Here is a 20716-nt window from a genome sequence, read left to right as displayed (position 1 = left end):
CTAAACAAAGGTATTTTAGCTTAACACTCAGGTATAGGAGGCAATGTCCTGGAGATGGGCCATTATGTTTATTTTAAGCTGAAGGCAACATCCCTTTAGTGACTAACTTGAAGCGAAAGCAATAGAATACAAAGGTTAAAGAAACAGATCCAGTGTGGAGTCAGATTTGTTCTTCCCCATTGTCACTCCCTCAGTGGAATCTACTCTTTTCTCAAAGGGCGTCTACTCAGAGAAGTCTTTCCAGATAATCCTATTTAAAATAAACTCCAAACTCATCACCCCAGACTCTCTCTTCCATTTTTATATTATACACACATATACACACAATCCGTTTACTTGTTAACATGTTTTTTCCCCTGACTAAAGTGCAAATCTCAGGAAGAGGGGTCACCTTGTGTTCTTATTCTCTCCTCCATTCCACCTATACAGACCATGGCACGCCGAATCTCCAAGGATGTCAGTCTGCTGGTTGGGTGAAAGAATGAATAGACGTGGCAAAGGAGAGGCATGGTGACTAGTGCAGACCCTGAAAATCACCTAGGTCTATATCTTATCCCTGCCATTTAACTTATCCCAGTGGGATAAGATTAGTGCGAGTCTCTTAAGTTGCTTTGGAGGTTGGGTTAATCAATGAAATATCTTTAGCACAGTGCCTGGCACATGGTAAATGCTCAGTAAATGATAGTTATTACATCATGGACAAGAGGTAGATCATGTGTCTGTCTATTTCCAAGTCAGTCTCCCGCAGGTGTAGTTGAATTACTAAAACTGACCTAGAGCAATCACAATTCACTCTGTCCTATCTAAGCAAGTAGGATAATTGTTGTTAAGAAGTCCCCAGACATCATCTAACACCTGGCCATGCTGGGCTGCTTGGTGGTTGATACCAGAAACGCACTGCAGCCATGCCCTGTGTTACTTGCAGTTTGATATATATGTGATTATATAAATTACTATGTTATATAATTTTGTTACATAACTTGATATGTAGGTTAAGGCTTTTCAACTAACTCTTTTGGATGAAGAAGCATACATCATTGTAGGAAGTAGGACCAAGTAATGGAAAATTGTTTTTCTGTTTCTAGTAGATATTGTGAAGACTCCTTCTTTGCTTAAGTATCTACACATTAAATAAAACATATTTTAATGATTGCCTGGGCATATTAGCCAGGTATAGGCACGACTGAAATATGTAACAAACCACCCAATTTCAGTGGCTTCAAATAACAATTATTTGTTCTCATCTCATTGATTCATGAATTGACTTCACCTTGGCCAGGGAAGACTGAACTCTATCCAGGTTCTGGGTTCTAGGATCCATGCTGAAGTTAAGGTTCAATTTCATTTCACGTATCTCTCATCCTTCTTGGACCAGCTAATGCTCACAGAATCTGGTCTGTGACATGTGTCTCATTCTGGGGGCTTCCCCCTTTCTGTAAGCAGCTTTTAGCAGGAAACCGCCCTCAGCAGGAAGCCCTTTTGTCTTGCGTCACTTTAGCAGAGCTATATTGTAACTAGCTTTTAAAACAGGCACCCCTCATGCTCTACTCATCTCTGGCACACCTTTTAAATCTTTTAATCACACAATACCTTGCTTAATTTGTGGGTTCTTTCCTTGGATCAAAGAAGTAGAAATGAAGATTAAGTAATTAACCAATGACCAGATCTCTTCCCTAGCTTCCCCTCAGTAAACTCCTGAACAAACTGTGTGACCAAGCTGTGTGAACAAGATAACGTCTGGAGGGGAATCATGAGGAGTCCACAAGCCTGCACACAAGCCTGCACACAAGCCTGCACACAAGCCTGCACACAGCTGGGGATGGTGACAACCCTGACCCTATCTCAGTGATTAACTGGGATTACTTCCCTCCTTCCCTTTAAAAGGTTCATGGCCGAGCAGAATCTTTGGAGATAGTTTTGTGGGGACGTTGAGTCTACCACCTCCCCAGATTGCTGGTATTCTGATTAAAGGAGTCTTTCCTTTGCTACAGCAGCAGAACCCCCATTGGATAATATTTCCCACCATGATGCTTATTTCTCCTCTTTTCCTTCATTGTCTTTATTCATAATTTCAAAGAACTTAGATTTGGATTTTAATGATTAACTTAAATTTTTTTCTACTCTGCTTAATTTTCCCTCATTTCCTTCCTTCTTCTTTATCCCACTATTCTTTTTATTAAACTCTCTAAGTTTAAAGATCTGTTTATCTACTTTCAGTGTCTTGAATTCACGCATAAAAATGGATTGTATGTTAATAGCCAGGGGCTCCCATTCTCCCCCTGGTGGCTTTTTTTACAACCATTCTAGTCAGGCTTTGTGCCCTCCACTCCACTATAATTGCTTGTCGGTCACTGTGACCTGAATGTTGTTAAATCCTATAGATACTTCGCAGTTTGCCTCTTACACCTATCACAGTGATGCACCCAGACGCCGCTAACGTTCCCCCTGAAACACTTTATGGTTCTCTAGTGCGTCATACTCTTGAGTTTCCTAACTGGCCATTCTTCTCAGTCTCATTTGCTACTTCCTCCTCTCCCCAAACTCTTTTTTTTCAGCAAAGTAGGGGGTTTATTTACAGGGTGCCAAGCAAGGAGTAAAGACAGCTCCTGCTCAGAAGACCTGAACTTCCTACAGGCAATGGCTTTTCTTTGTTCTATGTGCCAGGACAATTTTACTTCTCAATAACCTTATGAGACAGGAACTAGGATAATTCGCATTTCACAGATGATAAACCCTGGGTTTGGGAGGTAAATCACTTGCCCAAAGTCTGCCACAATGTGGCAGAATCTGAATTTGCTCTGATGGCACTTTTTTTGTTTGTTGGTTGGTTATCTATTTTAAATATAGCAGTGTGTACATGTCAATCCCAAACTCCCAATCTATCCCTCCCCACCACCCTTCCCCTGGTAAGCATAAGTTTGTTCTCTAAGTCTGTGAGCCTGTTTCTGTTGGGTAAATAAGTTCATTTGTATCAATTTTTTTTTAGATTCCACATATAAGCGATATCATATCAAACTCTTAACCAAAAATCTAACGTATCTGGTCCCCAGAGCATGTGATTTAACACTCTCTTCAGGATAAACAAAAGTATAATCAATGCAATACTTGGTAATAGTAATAATCATGCAGTAACTTGATTCATTCATTAGTGTTTAGAATAACAAAAAGGAAAAGTAAGTCTCAGTTTAAAGTTCTTATACAAATTTAGAAAAATATTTCATTTTCGAACTAAAATTTGTACTTTCTAAACCAAAATTTACAACTTGCAGTTAATATTTTTTTTAACTTAGAAAACAAACAACAACAACAAAAAACCCTTTAAGTTGTCACATAGAAAGACAGAATCAACCTGTTTGCTATCTGGTTTCTTTGTGTTGCAGTCACTGTACTATCAGCACATCCATCAGAGTCAAGGAGGTTCACGCCTTTCAGAATCAGTGAGCCTTAGACCGGTTTAGGGAGGGTCACAGGCACAGGAAGGGAGGAGACGGCAGATGAGGAATATGCAATATCAAATCAGGAGGGTTTCTTTTTTGTTGTTAAGTGTTTACCCACCCCCTTCCACAAAATGGAAATGTTAAAAAAGGAAGTTGTAGCTTCAGAAAAAAATGGTCTTTCAGAGTTTTCAGCCAAAAAAGACCTTCTCTTCTTTTAATTTTTGATTTTATTGACCCAAAGTCCTGAAGATACTGTTTCCCTTTGCTTTAAGTAGTCAACAATTTTCAGTGCTCACAGGTTTTTAGCTCCAGCTATTCATCACTTAAATCCTTGGCTATTTATCATGCCTAGAAAAAAGAAGGAAAGAAAGAAAGAAAAGAAAGAGGGAGGGAGGGAGGGAGGGGAAGGAAGGAAGGAAGAAAGGAAGAAAACGGAGAAAGAAAAAAATAAAGACTAATAATTTAGGGTGCAGAATTTTTTTTTTTTTTTTTTTGCGGTACGCGGGCCTCTCCCGTTGCGGAGCACAGGCTCCAGACGCGCAGGCTCAGCGGCCAAGGCTCACGGGCCCAGCCGCTCCGCGGCATGTGGGATCCTCCCGGACCGGGGCACGAACCCGCGTCCCCTGCATCGGCAGGCGAACTCTCAACCACTGCGCCACCAGGGAAGCCCAGGGTGCAGAATTTTTTACAACAAATTTCTTACCAAATCCCCCTAGTTCACTAAACTCTCTCCCCTGTGCTAAGTCACCAGATCACCCCTTCGGTTCTTTCTTTGGAAAACTGAACATTTCCTAACCAGTCCCTCCCCCGGACTCATCTCCGGGCACTTACCCTCAGGCCTGCAGTCAGGGTGACGGTTTTAAATGCAAATTTGGTCAAGTCCTTCCACAGTTAAAGTCTTTCAAATGCTTCCTCCCTATTGCCCCAGAGTAAAACTAAACTCTTTAACAGGCGTCGAAGGACTTTCAGGACCTGGGTCTTGCTAACCTGTGCTCATTTCCTGTCTCATTTCTCTGGGCACACTTCAGGACTTACTCATCCTGAAAGTACCAAGCTCTTCTTCACACCTCTAAGCCTTTGTCACTTTTGCCCCTCGGCTTGGACTGTCTCCACCCGCAGCCATTTCATTGGGCTTTAGATCTCAGCTTGGATGCATCTCCAGGAAATGCCATTAGCTATTACATTTACACATACACCCTCACAAAGAGGCAGCATAGCTTAGGGGGTTAAGTTACCCTGACTGAAATCAGACTGCACAGAGACAAATACTGGCTTTGACACTAAAGGGCTGTGAGACCTTTGGCACTTTTCTCTCTATGCCTCAGTTTCTTTGTCTGTAAATGGGAATAATATTGATTACGAATGGTGTAAAGATTAAGTGAGTTACAACTCATTTATGCTAACATATAATATGTGCTATGTATATGTTGCTATTGTTATTAATGACACATTGAGGACTTACTATGTGCCCGGTCCTTTTCTAAGTGGCTTACATGTCTGAACTCACTTAACTCACAAGACAGGGTGAAGTCCCCCGCCCCCGGGGTGCTCTGATAGCCCCTTACAAAACACTTACTGTCCTAAGTATTCTTGTGACTTTCCCAACAGTTAGTAAGTCCCTGAGGGTAGGGCATGTATCATGTTCGTCCTGTGTCACCCAACATCCTAACAGTGCCTGGCATTTAGTATGCAGTGAATTAATGGATTTGATTCAAACCTGGCATGTCATAGCAAAATATATATTTTTTAAGTTCTTTGTATTATTCACCTTGTCCTCAACCCCTTTGTGGTTCTATTCCTGCCCCACTGAAACTGGCCTCCCCAAGGTCACCAGTTGCTAAATCCAATTTCTTTGCAGCATTCAACACAGTTCACTACTCTCCTCCTTTGAGACACTCTTTTCTTGACTTCCGTGTTGGAGGAGTATTGGTGGGATAAGTTTTGAAGTACCACGGCTGCTAATTATAGTGGCTCACAAGTCATTTTGTGGTATAAAAGCCTCTGCTAGTTACTGTAGCCTGAACTGTCTGAAACAGTATAATGTGAAAGTCTAAAGACAAAGAGCTCGATTTAGAACATGAAACTGCTCTATAGGTCTTTGGTACCCCTGGGCAGTAACTTCTGCAGAAGCTTGACTGGCCAAGCGTGTAGGGTGGGGTCATTAGATCACCACAGGCATGTGTACATCTACTTATAAGTCTGGATTTACTACCATCCTCTCTCTCTCCTTCAGGGAATTTTTCCAATAACCTTTGGCAACAAACTTGTAAGTCCATAAACAATCTTAAATCCCAGTCCAATTCTTACTAATGCTAAAGCTTAGTAGTAATGCTACTTCACGTGATTTGCAAAATTTAGCATGGATTCAGAGTCATGTGATTAGCAAAAAAAAAAAGCATGCAGCAAATTTACACAAATGGTCCTCAATCCGTATCAAAATAACCCACTGACGGGGCTTGGGTTCCCTCAGTAAAGTTACTGAATTGGACTCTAGGAAGAAAGTAGGACTTAGACATGTCGTGTGTAAAGGGTCCCATGGAGATTCTGATGGGTTGCTCTAGTTAAGAATCAGGCACCAGATGAAGGTGTTTATATGAACACCTACCAAGATTCTACACCGCTAGGTGAGGGTGTTCCAAAGACTCAAGAAACAATTCCTCTCTAAAAGAGGACATAAACACAAGGTCACAAATGGCCATTCCTCTAAGAAAGGTTTAAAAATTGTCATCATAGGGGCTTCCCTGGTGGCACAGTGGTTGGGAGTCCGCCTGCCGATGCAGGGGACGCAGGTTCGTGCCCCGGTCCGGGAGGATCCCACGTGCCGTGGAGCGGCTGGGTCGGTGAGCCATGGCCGCTGAGCCTGCGCGTCCGGAGCCTGTGCTCCGCAGCGGGACAGGCCACAACAGTGAAAGGCCTGTGTACCGGAAAAAAACAAACAAACAATTGTCATCATATAGCATGTCTGTAAAGCGATGAGGAGACTTTGATTGCTATAGGCTACATAGCATAAAAATAAAAATAAAATTTACTGTTAAACAGTTAACAGACTTGCAAGATATCAAGTTTCTCAACTCTGGAAGACTGCAACAATATCCACATAAAAATGCAAATAAAATTTTGTTTTAGTAAAAATATACTAGATTTATCTACCTTTCCTCTGAGATGCTTTTGGCCCTTCAGAGCATATATGATGAAGGAAGGGCCAAAAGGGCCATATTTAACAACAGGAAAATGTCCTTCTTTTGTAAATGAAGAAATGTCCCTTCATTCACAAAAGAAGCAAGTCATACGGTGGCACAAAAATTCAAGAGTAAGATAAATCTGTACCTACTCTGCTGAAGATGTGCTAAATTAGACTTGTGACTAGAGTTAATGACATTAACTCTAAATTATTTTAAAAAGAGAGAAACTTCACCATTAAACTAGGAGTAATAGAGAAATTAATCCCTAATTCAGAAGCGCCGATTTCAAAGTCAGAATCCAGACTCCATGGGTTTGAACCCTGGAATGTGCCATGCATGAGATGTGTAACTTTGAGCAAGCTACCAAACTGACCCGGTCTTAGAGGACTCATCTTTAAAGTGGGGAAAATAACAATATTTATCTGCTAAATGCAATTAGTGATTGCAACATGGTGTAGCTTACAAAAACAGGCTTTCTTGTTGTTCTTGCTCTTTCCAGAAAGAAAAAAAAAAAAAAATTCAAGTACAATTGAAGGTTTCTTGATGGACCTTTCATTCTAGTGCCGAGCAAACTAATTGTCGTACACAATAAGTATACTCAAAAAGAGCATATTATTGAAAAACATTCCAATACACTCAAACATTTATGCTTTTCCACAGGAGATTACCAAGAGTAAAATAAAACTCATTCCTAGAACTCTGACACTCATTACACGGTATCTACATCTTGGGGAACTGTCAGGAAAGGATCATAAAGAAAGATTTAAACTAAAACTCAAACCGTTAATTTAGGCTTTTGGACTGCTGAGAATTAAAATCAAATTTATGCTCCACTGGACAATTACGTCTGACTAAAAGCAAACTAAACCTTAAAGAAAGTAATTAGTAAAATCATCATGTTAGACAACATATTAAAAAGTAAATTCGCTAAATATATCTACCTCAACTCTGCTCCCAGGCATCAGACCAGCACTGGGCAAACAGCAGGTACAAATTTGTTAAATGAATGAATGACATTAAATGTCAATACTTATTTGTTAAATGCATGAATGACACTCTAACTCCCCCCAAATAATACAGAAAAGGCAAAACACAGTTAGGGATCACCGTGTATTGGGAAAATGTGATGATAAACACACAGTTTCTTAGGACAGCTGACAACTTGGAGCACTTCCCAGGAGCCACGCACGGTCCTAGGAGCTTCAGAGCATGAGCCCCTCAGCCCCATAACGACCTCGTAGAGCCGCTACTGCACCCCGCATTTCTCGGCGGCGGCTCGCCGGCAACCGCAGGGCAAGGCCCGGCGGAGAAACAGCGGAGTATGAGCCTGCGTCCGGCCGGGTCCGCACTCTCAACATTCCTGACGCTCCGGCGCCCCATCCAGACACGCTCGCCTGACCCTGCGCCCCGATGTGCCCTTTGACCCCGTCTAGAAAAGTGTTCCGAACCAAGACGCCGACAGAGGAAGGGCCCACAGGGACCTGCGGGACCGGCTCCGCTGTGCAAACGCCGCGGCGCCGCCGGGGACCCGCTCCCAGAGGCAGTGGGAGGCCTCAAGGCCAAGTCCCCGGCGCAGCCCGCCCTCCGCGCGCGCCGCCCGCAGCCACGAGGGGCCGGGGTCCTGACCGACCCGCGCGCGGCCAGCCCGGCCGGGGAAGGGACGCGGGGCCCGGGAAGCCGGTGCCCTCGCCAACCCCGAGCCGCTCAACCTCGGGTCCATGCTGGGGGGGCGCACGCATCGGGGAAAAAAGGAAAACAGGTCCGCACGTGAGTACGCCCAGCCTGGACGCCCCGGTAGAGCGGCGACTGCGCCAGCTGCGCCTCCTCCAGCTGCGCCCGCGCACGACCAATAGGAAGCTGTGCCTGTGGCAGCGCTGGGGCCAATCACAGTGCGCCCGGCATGTGGGCGGTGCCTGGGCGGCCGCCCCGCCCCCCGGCATTGGTGGGAGCGGGTCTGTCAGCTTGAAGACTTGGATGATGGCTGAGGCTTCTCCTCGGGTCCAGGTGTAAGGCCGCCCGGGGTGCGAGCGCAGGTGACCTGGGACGTCCGGCCCGTGGGATGCAAGGTCCTTTCTTCAATGGGAGCGACGCGGCCGCTGGGGTCCCCTCCCCTTTGAGTTCCTGACACGCCCCCATGTAGTCCAGTGGGGTGTTTAGGTCAGGCCAGGCCTCTCCGCCTCTTACCCACTCATTGTCCTTTATTTTACTACTTCTTTCTTTTTTTCCTCCTATTTGCTGAGGCAGAGCTTTTTCTTCCTCAGACAGACATGACCCTGGTTTCCGAGGAGACTTATCTCAGGAGGCCGCCCCTGCCTGCCTTGACCTATCCGAAATTCGACCATTTTATCCAAAGAATTCGTAAAACATCTTCCCCTTGGGTTTTCTCCCTCCCTTCCTCCCTCCCTCCCTCCCTTCCTTCCTTCTTCCCTTCCTTGCTTCCTTCCTCCCTCCCTCCCTTCCTCCCTCCCTCCCTCCCTTCCTTCCTTCCTCCCTTCCTTGCTTCCTTCCTCCCTCCCTCCCTTCCTCCCTCCCTTCCTCCCTTCCTTCCTTCCTTCCTTCCTCTCTCCCCTCCCTCCCTCCCTCCCTTCCTTCCTTCCCCTCTCCACTTCCTCCCTCCCTTCCTTCCTTCCTTCCTTCTTTCCTTCCTTCCTCCCCCTCCCTCCCTTCCTTCCTCCCTCCCTCCCTTCCTTCCTTCCTCCCCCTCTCCCTCCCTCCCTTCCTTCCTCCATCCCTCCCTCCCTCCCTCCCTCCCTTCCTTCCTTCCTTCCTTTCCTCCCTCCCTCCCTGTTCCTTCTCGTCCTTTTTTTAAAAAATTTTGATCTTAACTAACAGCATTCATTTGTTCAACAAATATGAAACATTCAGTCTCTAAAGACACACGGCCTGAGTTTGAACCCATCTGCTACTGCCTTGTTTGAGTGGGTGAACTCTCCTCTTGCTTCAGTTCTCATCTCGAAACCGAGGGTGGTGGTTCCCTGGCGGTGGATAAGGATTGTTAATACTTGGAACCAGTAGACCTGTGCCTGATACCTTGTAAATGTTCCAAAGTTACTCTTACTGTTAGGTACCAGTCACTTTTCTAGGCTTTAGGACATAGGGATCAAGTCCCTGGTGTCGTGTCCTGGTGCTTATAAGTTAGTTCAGACACTTTGATACATTTTTAAGATCTTTTATTTTCATAAACACTGATAATTTTTGTTGAGTGAGGCATGTTCTCAAATGAGTGTCTTTTCCAGTATTTAAAATATTTGTATTCTTTTAAAAATGTAGGTACTGTTCCAAGGGACGTGGGAATGACATGGTTTTGATAACTCCTGTAGAGGAATCCTCTTTATTCATCTGATCTTTCCACATGTGGACCTCTGGCTGCTCTGAACATTAACCTATGAATCATGGTTGCAAGGTACACTGTGTCCATGGTTCTTTACACCCAGCATCTTTCAGGCTCAGATTTTGCACAGCTGCTAAAAAAGTTCCAGTGCAGAAAATGGAAAGGAGCTTGTCTAGTTGGTGTGCTACTGTTTTCGCGAGTATACAGTTGGGATAGAGTGAACAAAAAAGAGTGAACGTGTGGATGAGTAGATGTCTTACAGTAGACTAAAAAAAAAAATTCCTCAGAGGAACTGCTTGATACCTACAGCAGGGATTTTGCAACAAATTTTCGAAATGGAAGAAAAAGGAATACTGGAGAATAACATCTTTGATGCTTTATAATTTAATTTTTAATCCTAAAAACTGTCAAGGCCTTCCCTGGTGGCGCAGTGGTTGAGAGTCCGCCTGTCGATGCAGGGGACATGGGTTCGTGCCCCGGTCCGGGAAGATCCCACGTGCCGCGGAGCGGCTGGGCCCATGAGCCATGACCGCTGAGCCTGCGCGTCCGGAGCCTGTGCTCCGCAACGGGAGAGGCCACAACAGTGAGAGGCCCGCAAAAACAACAACAACAACAAAAAAAAACTGTCAAATACTGGTTTGGTGACTGCTTTGTAAGCTCTGCTGTGTTACATGTGCATCCCTAAAGAAACTTGTTTGTAAGTTTAAATGCAGAATGCTGAAATTGGCTTAAAAGGATTCATGGATAGTCACAGTCTCTGTGTGGGAAACAGTATAATTAAACACCCACGTTCCAGCTCGTGCAGCACTGGGAATACAGAGTGGAAACTTAGAAGAATTTACTGCAAAGGATATGGTGTCATTTTATAGAATATTCTGTGATGAAAAAGTGGATCAACAATCAACTTTTAAAAGTAAGATAAATAACATCTCTCAGTTGATAGTTTCTAGCCTGAGTCCTGAATTAATAAGCCAAGTGTGCAGTGCCCTAGTGATTCTTGATCAGACATTACCTCTGATTATATGTTTTTTTTAATGGAGAACCAAATAATATCTCAGAGGGTTTCAAGTCTACGTAAATATGTCAGATGGCTGAATCTCAGTTAAGGGGAGTGTATACTGAGAAAACAATAAAAATAGACTATAATAATTTAGAGATTTATATTAATAAATATAGATTTATACATCTATATTTATTGTAAATATTAATTTATTGATATATGAAATATGCAGAAATTACTTTAGTAAGATAAAAGAATTTTATATTAATGTGAAATTTCAGTGAAATAAAAATACAAGGAAGTGAAAAGGAACTTAATTCAAGTAAACTTCTTGTAGGATTGGACTCAAGGGAGACTTGTGTCAAAAAAAGGAATTGAATTGCATTTAGTCAACTATAGATCCTCTGTTTTCTAATTATGGTCAGGTTTGGGGACAGGAGAGGAGAAGGCATGGAAGGGAAGAGTATGAGTTGTGGGTAGAAAAGGCTCTGGAGCTAGAAAAATTTAGTTCTAGTCCTCTGTCATTAAATAGTTCTCTTGAGAAAGAAAAGGAAAAGAAATTGCTATTAATTATTCACTTAATTCCTATCTGTGTCAGACCCTGTATCAAGAACTTTCATCACATACCAGCTATGTGACTTGTGACAACTCAACTGACTTCTCAAGCCTCAGTTTCCTTGGAGATGACAGTTTTAGGGTTGTGTGAGAATTAAATGATTCAATGCACGTAAAACGCTTAGAACAGTGTCTGGCACAGAGAAAGTAAGTACACTGTACATATTATAATTTTTATTTTTATGTCTGATTTTCTATCGTATCATCTTGTAATTCACCTCATCTTTTGTGTCTGTTTCTTTATCAATAAAATCCAGAGCAAGAGAAGTTAGGTTAGTTGATCTCTAAGATCATTTACAAAATTTTGTGGTTCTTTAGTTAAAGAGAGTGAACCAGGCAAAGAGAATAAAATAGACTGAGTGGGAAGATAGATTGGATAAATCCTGATTTGTTAAAGTATCCAGTTAACCATGATGCTTACTTGGGGATTAGGCTTCAACGGATTTTCCTTTCCCGTTGAAATCTTGTAATTAGTTGATTTCCAATTGTTCACAGGTCTGTACTATTTAAAAGAGGTTTTCTTGACCTCAGGTCAAAGAGGTTTGTAGATATGGTTTGTGTTAGAAGATTCATGAACCTCCAGAAAGTGTACAGTTAAGTGTGTTTTCTGGAGAGAAGCTCTATACATCACATTTTTAAAAGAATCTGTGACCTCCCCAACCCCTACCCCAAAGCTTAAGAATTACTGATTTAAACCCTTCTACATACTCCATCCTACCTTCTGCATTTCTTTCATAGCGTTTACAATGGGACAAAAATATCTTCATGCTGTGACCACTCAGAAAGTTCTAGCCAAGGACCTCTTTGTCACTCATTTTCCAATTCTGTTGCTTTGAATTCCTGACCACCCAGCCAGCCAATTAGCCACTGCTCATGAGTCAGTGTGGATATGTACATCTGAAAATCTCTCCCTCCAGGACAAATGAACAACCGGGGCATCACTTGAAATTCTGCCCACTGAAGGGGTTTCCATTCATCACAATCCTTCATAGTCCCTGAAGAGAAGGGCTACTGAGGGTACCCCAGGGTGGGGATCAGTGCTGTAGCGATCTGCTTTCAGGTGGTACCAGCATATTACACAGACTCACTGTAAATTTTTCTTCCTCCATCAACAAATCGCAAAGAAGTTGCCACATGACCATATCTGGGTTCAGAGAGAAAAGACAGTGCAGCAGAAGGAGCCATGCAAGTCTGAATCTCTCATTTTGTTTTGCTTTTATCTTCAGGCCCTGCTGGAGCCAAATCTCATATATAAAGCATCGGCCTGATGACAGAGTGCTACTATGCACACTCAGCTTTCTTACCTGGTGGCTTAGACATCTCCCAGTTCTTGAAGGGCAGATCAGGTTCAATGGGTACTTGGTGGCTTTTAGATGTTCTGTCTGCTAGGTGTAGTGGTGAGCCAGAAGCTATCAAAAGAGAACACATCTGTGGAAGATGGCAGAGCTTTGGTCAAAATCCTAAAAGTTTGCAATGTGATTCTGTAGAGACCTTCCAAAGGCTCTGTATAGCATCCCTGTCTGCCATAAATACTTCAAGCACTTTTAGATCTACCGGATCATGAGGCCCCAGTGGCAGATTAATTCGTATGGCAGCGTGGACATATTGCAGAGCATTATTTTGCTCTGGTCCTCATTCAAAACTGATAGCCTTTTAGATTTCTTGTTAAATAGGTCAAAGAAACACACTACAAATTCAAAGAGGCCTTCACTTCGGAAGAGATATCTTAAAATACCCCCAGAACATTGGACCTGTAGACATTTTACCGGAGTAGCAAGGCCTTGTGTCTTTAATTGATTGTTTCCCATCTCTAGCATGTATTTATCTAGTCAATGTATCAAGAATATTTGCTCGATTTTGCTTGCCATATCTAATTAACATGATATTATTGATGTAGAAGACCAGCATAATGTACTGTGGATTATGGAGGTTGTCAAGTTCCTTGTGAATTAGATTATTATACAGAGCTGCAGAGTTGATACGTTTTGCTGACCCTGCCAGCTGAAAGTAAATTGGTTTTAGTACCATTTATTAAAAGGTATGGCCATAAAAGAATTCACCACATTATTAGTCACATACCTGGTAACAGGGCATGTGTTCATTGTTTCAGTAAAGAAATCACAATTGAACAGCATCTGCAATTGGAGTTACCATATGATTAAGTTTATGATGCTCCATTGTCATTTTCCAAGATCCAAATCTCCTGTATAAGAGCTACATCCTTTAGGTCCTTGATGGAGGCCCTAATCTCCACATATCCTCCAAGAGTTTTATATTCCTTTTATTGCTTTGTAAGTAGAAGCCTTCCAACTTTACCTTTTCTAGTATAATAGTTCTCACTCCTCTCTCACAGGTGAGGCAACCAATATAGAAATACGGCCAGAGCCAAGAATTTTTATTCTAACTTTGAATTTTGGAATTAGAAAAATAACCACAGAATAAATTTGGAGACTCACTGGGTCCACTGTGAGATGTAACTGAGCCAAAACTACATTAATCACTGCCATAAACTCTTACTTTGACTAGTGGGCCATAATGACATTTTGGGTCCACAAGAATGAGTATCACTTTAGAGCCAATGTCTAATAATTCCTACAAAGTTTATTTCCCTTCCCTAAATACAGTCATCCTGCTAGATAGTCTTAGGTCCCTTTGGAGATGAGTAAGAGGAAAAAACTACAGTATTAATTTCTGACAGTGTGGCATCATCCTTCCTCAAGGATATCAGGCCTTCATTTCATTCAAAAGACTCTGGATCTGGAAACTGACTCAACTCTAGAATTAGTGGAGAGGCTTTAAACTCTCTGCTGTGGTGATTCAAGTGAGACATCTGTTCACCAGACATGAAACATAAATTAGGAACATAGTAGGCTCCCATTTTCCAAATCTTTCTCAAGTTCTTCCTTTGAACTCTAGCCCGGAGCTACTCAAGAAATGAGATTCTGGGAAATGTAGTTCACAGCCTTAGCCAAGTTGAAACAGCACTATATGGCAAAAGATAGATAAGTATATAACTGATTACAGTTTAATATGATGCTCACATTCACACTATGGTAGTACAAAAGAAGAATTTAGGATTCCAGACAAACCAAGGAAGGATAGTGAGTGATTTATGAGCTGAATTTTAGGAGGCGATGTGATGGGGGTGAGAGGAGGACATTTCAGGCAATATTCCAGGTATGACTCAACTTGGCAAATTGCGAGTAGTTTACCATAGCTGGAACACATCATGCAGTGTATTCAGGGTAGTACAGAAGATAAGGCTAGATGTTACTTTTTCTGGCACAGTATTAAAAACAATCTTCAGCTCAGCAATTGTGCATGTGTTTTATAAAGATAAGTTAGGCTTGTAAATAAATTAGGCTGGTAAAAATTAACCTATATCCATCAAAATAGGAGAAGTGTTGAGAATTTAATTGAACTTAAATATTGCCTCCATATTTTGCATTGATCAAAGTTAATGAATATACTTTACTGGAGACACTGTGATAGTTCAATTAAAAGTTATCTTTTCCCCATATCATAATATAAGGTTATTTAATGGTTAAATACTATTATACTAATTATTTGGATAAATTTATTAACTATCTTTTTTTCTGTTGATTAGACACTGTTATATATGAGGGGGAGGCTATCAAAACTAGATATGGACGTTTTCGGTGCATAGTAATCAGTTATTAACCTGTGAAAGCACTGCTTTCACTCTTGTCTGTATGAATCACACAGTATGGCTTCATCTTAACAGAATTTAATAAGACAAGATTGTGATGGTTAATTTTACATGTCAGTGTGGACGTGGTACCCAGTTTTTGGTCAAACACCAGTCTAAATGTCCCTATGAAGGTATTTTTTAGTTGAAGTGAACACTTAAATCAGAGACTTTAATTAAAACAGATTATCATCCATAAAGTGGTGGGTCTCATCTAATCTGCTGAAGTTCTTAAGAGAAAAAGACCCAAGGTAGAGGGAATTCTGCCTTCAGACTTAAGACTGCAGTGTCAACGCTTCCCTGGGTCTTCAGAATGTTATTCTGCTCTGCAGATTTCATAGTTGACAGCCCCCCAAATTGTGTGAGCCAAGTCTTTAGAAATAAATATATATGTACACATCCTGTTGGTTCTGTTTTTCTGAGAATACTGACCAATACAAGGATAAACTGAATGTTGTTTTAAAAGATCAAGTTTAAAAGAATTTTTGTTCACAAAAGAGTTACTGCTTAATTTAAAAGAACTAGTCACTTGAATAAATACTTGATAATTTATAATCAAGACTGGATCATTAATAATGTTGGGAACAATATTGGCATAAATAATTGAATTTAAACATGATTTTCAAATTCAGTTTTTACTAGTACCTTTCAAACAATTTATCAAGGAATCAAATGACCCTAAAATGGATTGATTTTCTTCTATTTTACTTTATTGTTGAGGTTTTAATCAGTATTAAAATAGCAAATAATCATAATGCAAAATAAGAAAATATCTTCAAGTGAGATAAGCAGTCTATGAATAACAAATTAAGTTGGAATATTCATATTGGAAAAATAAGGTAGTATAATTATCATAGCAAAAAATAGAATTGTACAAATGCATAGTTGTCACCAGTTAAATTGTGTCCCCTAAAAATTCACATGTTGAAGTCCTAACCCAGACTAATTCAGAATGTAAGCTTATTTGGAGATTATTTCCTTATAAGAGGGGGAACTTGAAGACAGACACACATACAGGGAGAACCTCATGCTAAGATGAAGGCGGAGATCAGGATGATGCTTCTACAAGCCAAGGAATGCCAAAGATTGTCAACAAACCACCAAAAGCCCGGAGAGAAGCATGGAGCATAGTCTTCCTCACAGCCCTTAGAAAGAACCAACCCTGCCAACACCTTGATCCTGGGATCCTAGCTTCCAGAACTATGAGACCATAAATTTCTGTTGTCTAAGCCACCTAGTTTGTGGTACTTTGTCATAGCAGCCCTACTAAAGTAACTCAATAGTACTAATTGATTTTTTAAAATAAACATAATAAAGAAATATCATTGTAAAATTCCTAATTATTCAACTAATCTCAGAACAGTATTTATGAACTACTGTTTTCTGTTCATTATTTTCAAATTAATATTTAGTTATTGGGAGTAAATAATAATGATAATAATAATAGCTAACTCTTATGGGACATTTATTATTTGCCAGGCATTCTTTTAAATGTTTTAAGTATACTAACTCACAGATAATACTATTAGCCCCATTTTACAAAAAGATACTCAGAAACACTGGAAAGTAAGTTGCTTGATTTACGTATATAGTAAGTGGTAGATCCAAGGCATAGACTCAGTTTGGTTGTGAAGTTTTTGGTTCTAACCAAAATGACATACTACCTATTGGTGACATAATTAATAAAGATTTTCCAGCCCTCCAAAAGAGCTTCCAAAAGCATTTGGGATGCTGGATTCACAACATATAGCTACATGACACCAGGGTGTCTGCTTGAAAATATTTCGGTCACATTGTGCTAAACATCCACATATTCTTCCTCATGATACACATTATTTTGGGCTGTTTACAATATTTGAGATTTATTAACAGAAAATAGTGTATACCAATCCTCTGTTTTGGTCTTATTTCCATTAATATTTAAGTTGATTTCTTTATGAAAGAAGAAAAGCCTATAATGATCATTTATGCATTTGCAATAAAAGTCATATACAATTTCAATGACTTTAATTGCATCAATGAATGGCATTAACTTCATATTTTGTGAATGTTATGCAGTTTAATGGCATGGAGTTCACTAACTGCAAACAGACATTTTCAATACACACACACACACACACACACACACACATACATGCACACACACAGGGAAGCTCATGGTCTATCCATGACTATAAGCAGATATTTCTGTCAGAGTATAAAATGTCTGTTATTTATTTCATGATCTCTGGAGAGCTTATTATAAATGCTTCAGTTAAGGTGCTGGTAGATGTAAACTGTTAACATCATTAAAGGGGTTTCCATTGAGGAATAAATATTTGGTTTCTCATCTGTTCTGCAGTTGAGCAACTCGACTGAGATGCCCTCTTCAGTTCCATGGCTCTCCTCATGTTCAGCTGGGCACTCTGTGCTTCAAAGGCCCTGGATTTCCTGGGGCATGATCCTACCATTTCCTGAAGTCTGGACACCTCACCTTCCTTCTGCACTGTGGGTACAATTCCCAACGGCTCTGTGGTAAGGCATTTTTAGTTAACCATCTTATTTTTCTGTGATTCACCAGTTCCTTAGTGCTTAGAAGCTGATTTTTCAAATTTCTAAAGGAATTAAAAAAAAAACTAAAGAAATCAAGATGTAACATATTTAATACTGAGAAATTATATATAGAAGAGCACCGCATGGCTCTTTTGTATAAGGAATACAAACTATCTACTGGTCCCTCTCCAACCCATTCTCCACAAGGCAGCCAGGATGAGCTTTTAAAAAGTTAAACCATTTTGGAAATAGTGGAGGTGATTGCAGAACACTGTGAATGTAATTAACATTGTTGAATTTTACAATTAAAGATGGCTAATGCAAAATTTTATATGTATTTTACCACAATAAAAAAAAGCACTTTATAAAAAGTATCAAAAGCTATTTACCGGGGCTTCCCTGGTGGCGCAGTGGTTGAGAGTCCGCCTGCCGATGCAGGGGACGCGGGTTCGTGCCCCGGTCCGGGAACATCCCACATGCCGTGGAGCGGCTGGGCCCGTGAGCCATGGCCGCTGAGCCTGCGCGTCTGGAGCCTGTGCTCCACAACGGGAGAGGCCACAACAGTGAGAGGCCCACGTACCGCAAAAAAAAAAAAAAAAAAGCTATTTACCTATATTAAAGGCAAATCATGTTAATGTAATAGTAAGGTTGCCCGACCTTAATTATAAAAAACAAAAACACAAGAAACTAAATCAGATAAAAGAAAGTAAACCAGATTATTTCAGTGCCAGTACCACTGTCAGGCTTAAATACACTTTGAATTTTCTGGGAGGAGAAGAATTTTCGTTCCCTTCCATGGCCCTTGGAGGCCCTGCATGACTAGCTCTGGGACCTCTGGGATCGTATCTTTCTCCACTCTCTCCACCTGTTCCTCACTCAGCCAAGCTGCTTCCCATCATGCTCCCATCACCTACATCCTCTCCGACTCTGCACCCTTGCCCAGGCTGTCCTTTCCACCTGAGACATTCTTCTCCAGATCCCTCAGTCCTCAAAGCCCAGCCCCAGTTTCTTCTTCCCTGGTCATCCCATTTAAGGAGCCTTGTGGGTTACTCCACCCCATTACCCTTCTGTTTCCTTCCTAGCAGGAATCACTGTTTGTGATCATGACAACAGTTACGTGTTTGGTTATTGTCTGTCTCACTTGCTAGAAATTAAATTCCATGAAGAGTCTTTACTGTCTTGCTCAACATTGTATCCAAAATGCCTGAGATATCCAATAAATGTCTAAAGAATGAGAGAATAAATAAAATAAATGAATACATGAATAAGGATGAATGAATGAATGAATGGAATCTCTTATCTATTGCAGGTATCTTCTTTCTATATACAACCACCTTTTATTTAAAGTGCAAATTTGGTCATAATTCTCTTCTTAAAATTTTCCCAAAGCCCTTCATTGTCCCCACGAGAATGACAAACTCAAATATATCCAGGAGCCAGTTAAAAGTTGAATTAGTGGAGCAGGCCAAGGGGCAGTAAGGACTGTGGCAAACCCGACCGTCAGGAAAGCTCAGTCAGTTGTTGCTTGTGTAGAACAGAGGACCATCGTTGCCCAGTTGTCTGGATTTCTCTAAAAGGGTTGAAAACTGGAATTTTTATGTGAACGCTTCTCTTTCTGAAATATTGGGAAGTAATTTTTCCTCACATTTTTGGGGTTAATGCAGTAGAGATAAAGTATTTCTGTGGGCTGAATTCAGTTGCAGGCTGCCAGTCTGCAGCCACTGATTGCGGCACCTCTTTTGCCATGTCTTTATTTTATAGCCTCTTCTACCGTGTACCCAGCCTGTAATTGCCTTCTTCTTCCCTTCTTTTATCCAGCGTCTGCAAAATGCAGCTGTCACTGTGAGAAAGCTCCCCAAACCTCTTTGAATCTTTTCCTCTCAGAACATCTTAGCTCCTTATCTATCTCTCTCTTTAGCTTTTATCCTGCACCATGTGGATGTCATGTACCACTGTATTACCAGGAATTGAGTTCTCTTTGAGGACAGTGCAGCTTAGAGGAAAGAAAAGAGTCTTTGGAGTTGAATCACTGCAGCCACTTGAACAAGTTGATTTCTTCCTGAATCTCAGTTTCCTCATCTTCACTTTGGTGATAAATACTGAGACTGTATATGCAGTGCCTGGCACACATTAGGTACAGTAAATAAAGGTGATTATTCATTGCCCAGTGTCTGATGCAATTTCTGACAGGTAGTAGGCAGTTAATGAGCATTTGTTGAACGGGTGAGTGAACGCCCAACCTGAACTCTGGCTCTTGAATTACTGACACTTAAAGCCTCCTCTTTCCATATTGTCATGCTATTCCTACTGTGTGACTTGCTCCCTCTCTGGCTAACCAGCTGTGGGTGCTGACCTCTCCTGGATTTCCTGCCTTTTGTTACCTACACCCAGGCCCCCTACAAAGCACATTCAGCACAGTGCCCAACACTGCTCACCCTTGTCTAGACTTAGCAGGACTCAGAGCCTCTGGGAGTTTATCACTCATTATCATAACAACTGCTTGTAAATTGTACGGAACAGAATTCCTTGTGTTGGGCATTATACAAGGTTATGAGCTGAAATGTGTTCCCCCCAAATTCATATGTTGACATGCTAATCCCCAGTGTCTCAGAATGTGACTGTATTTGGAGATAGGGCCTTTAAAGAGGTAATTAAGTTAAAAATGAGATCATTAGGGTAGACCCTTATCCAATATGGTGGTCTTATAAGAAAAGGAAGTCTAGACACAGATACAGAGGGAAGACTGTGTGAAGAAACAGGGAAAGGACAGCCATCTACAAGCCGAGGAGCGAGACTTTAGAAAAAAACAGCCCTACTGATACCTTGATCTCAGACTTCTAGCCTCCAAAATTGTAAGCAAACAAATTTCTGTTATTTAAGCCACCCACTCTGTGGTACTGTTCTGGCAGC

This window comes from Grampus griseus (assembly GCF_964374135.1).
Source record: "Grampus griseus genome assembly, chromosome: 3".
NCBI classification, from domain to species: domain Eukaryota; kingdom Metazoa; phylum Chordata; class Mammalia; order Artiodactyla; family Delphinidae; genus Grampus; species Grampus griseus.
Note: the sequence above shows the minus strand (reverse complement) of the source record.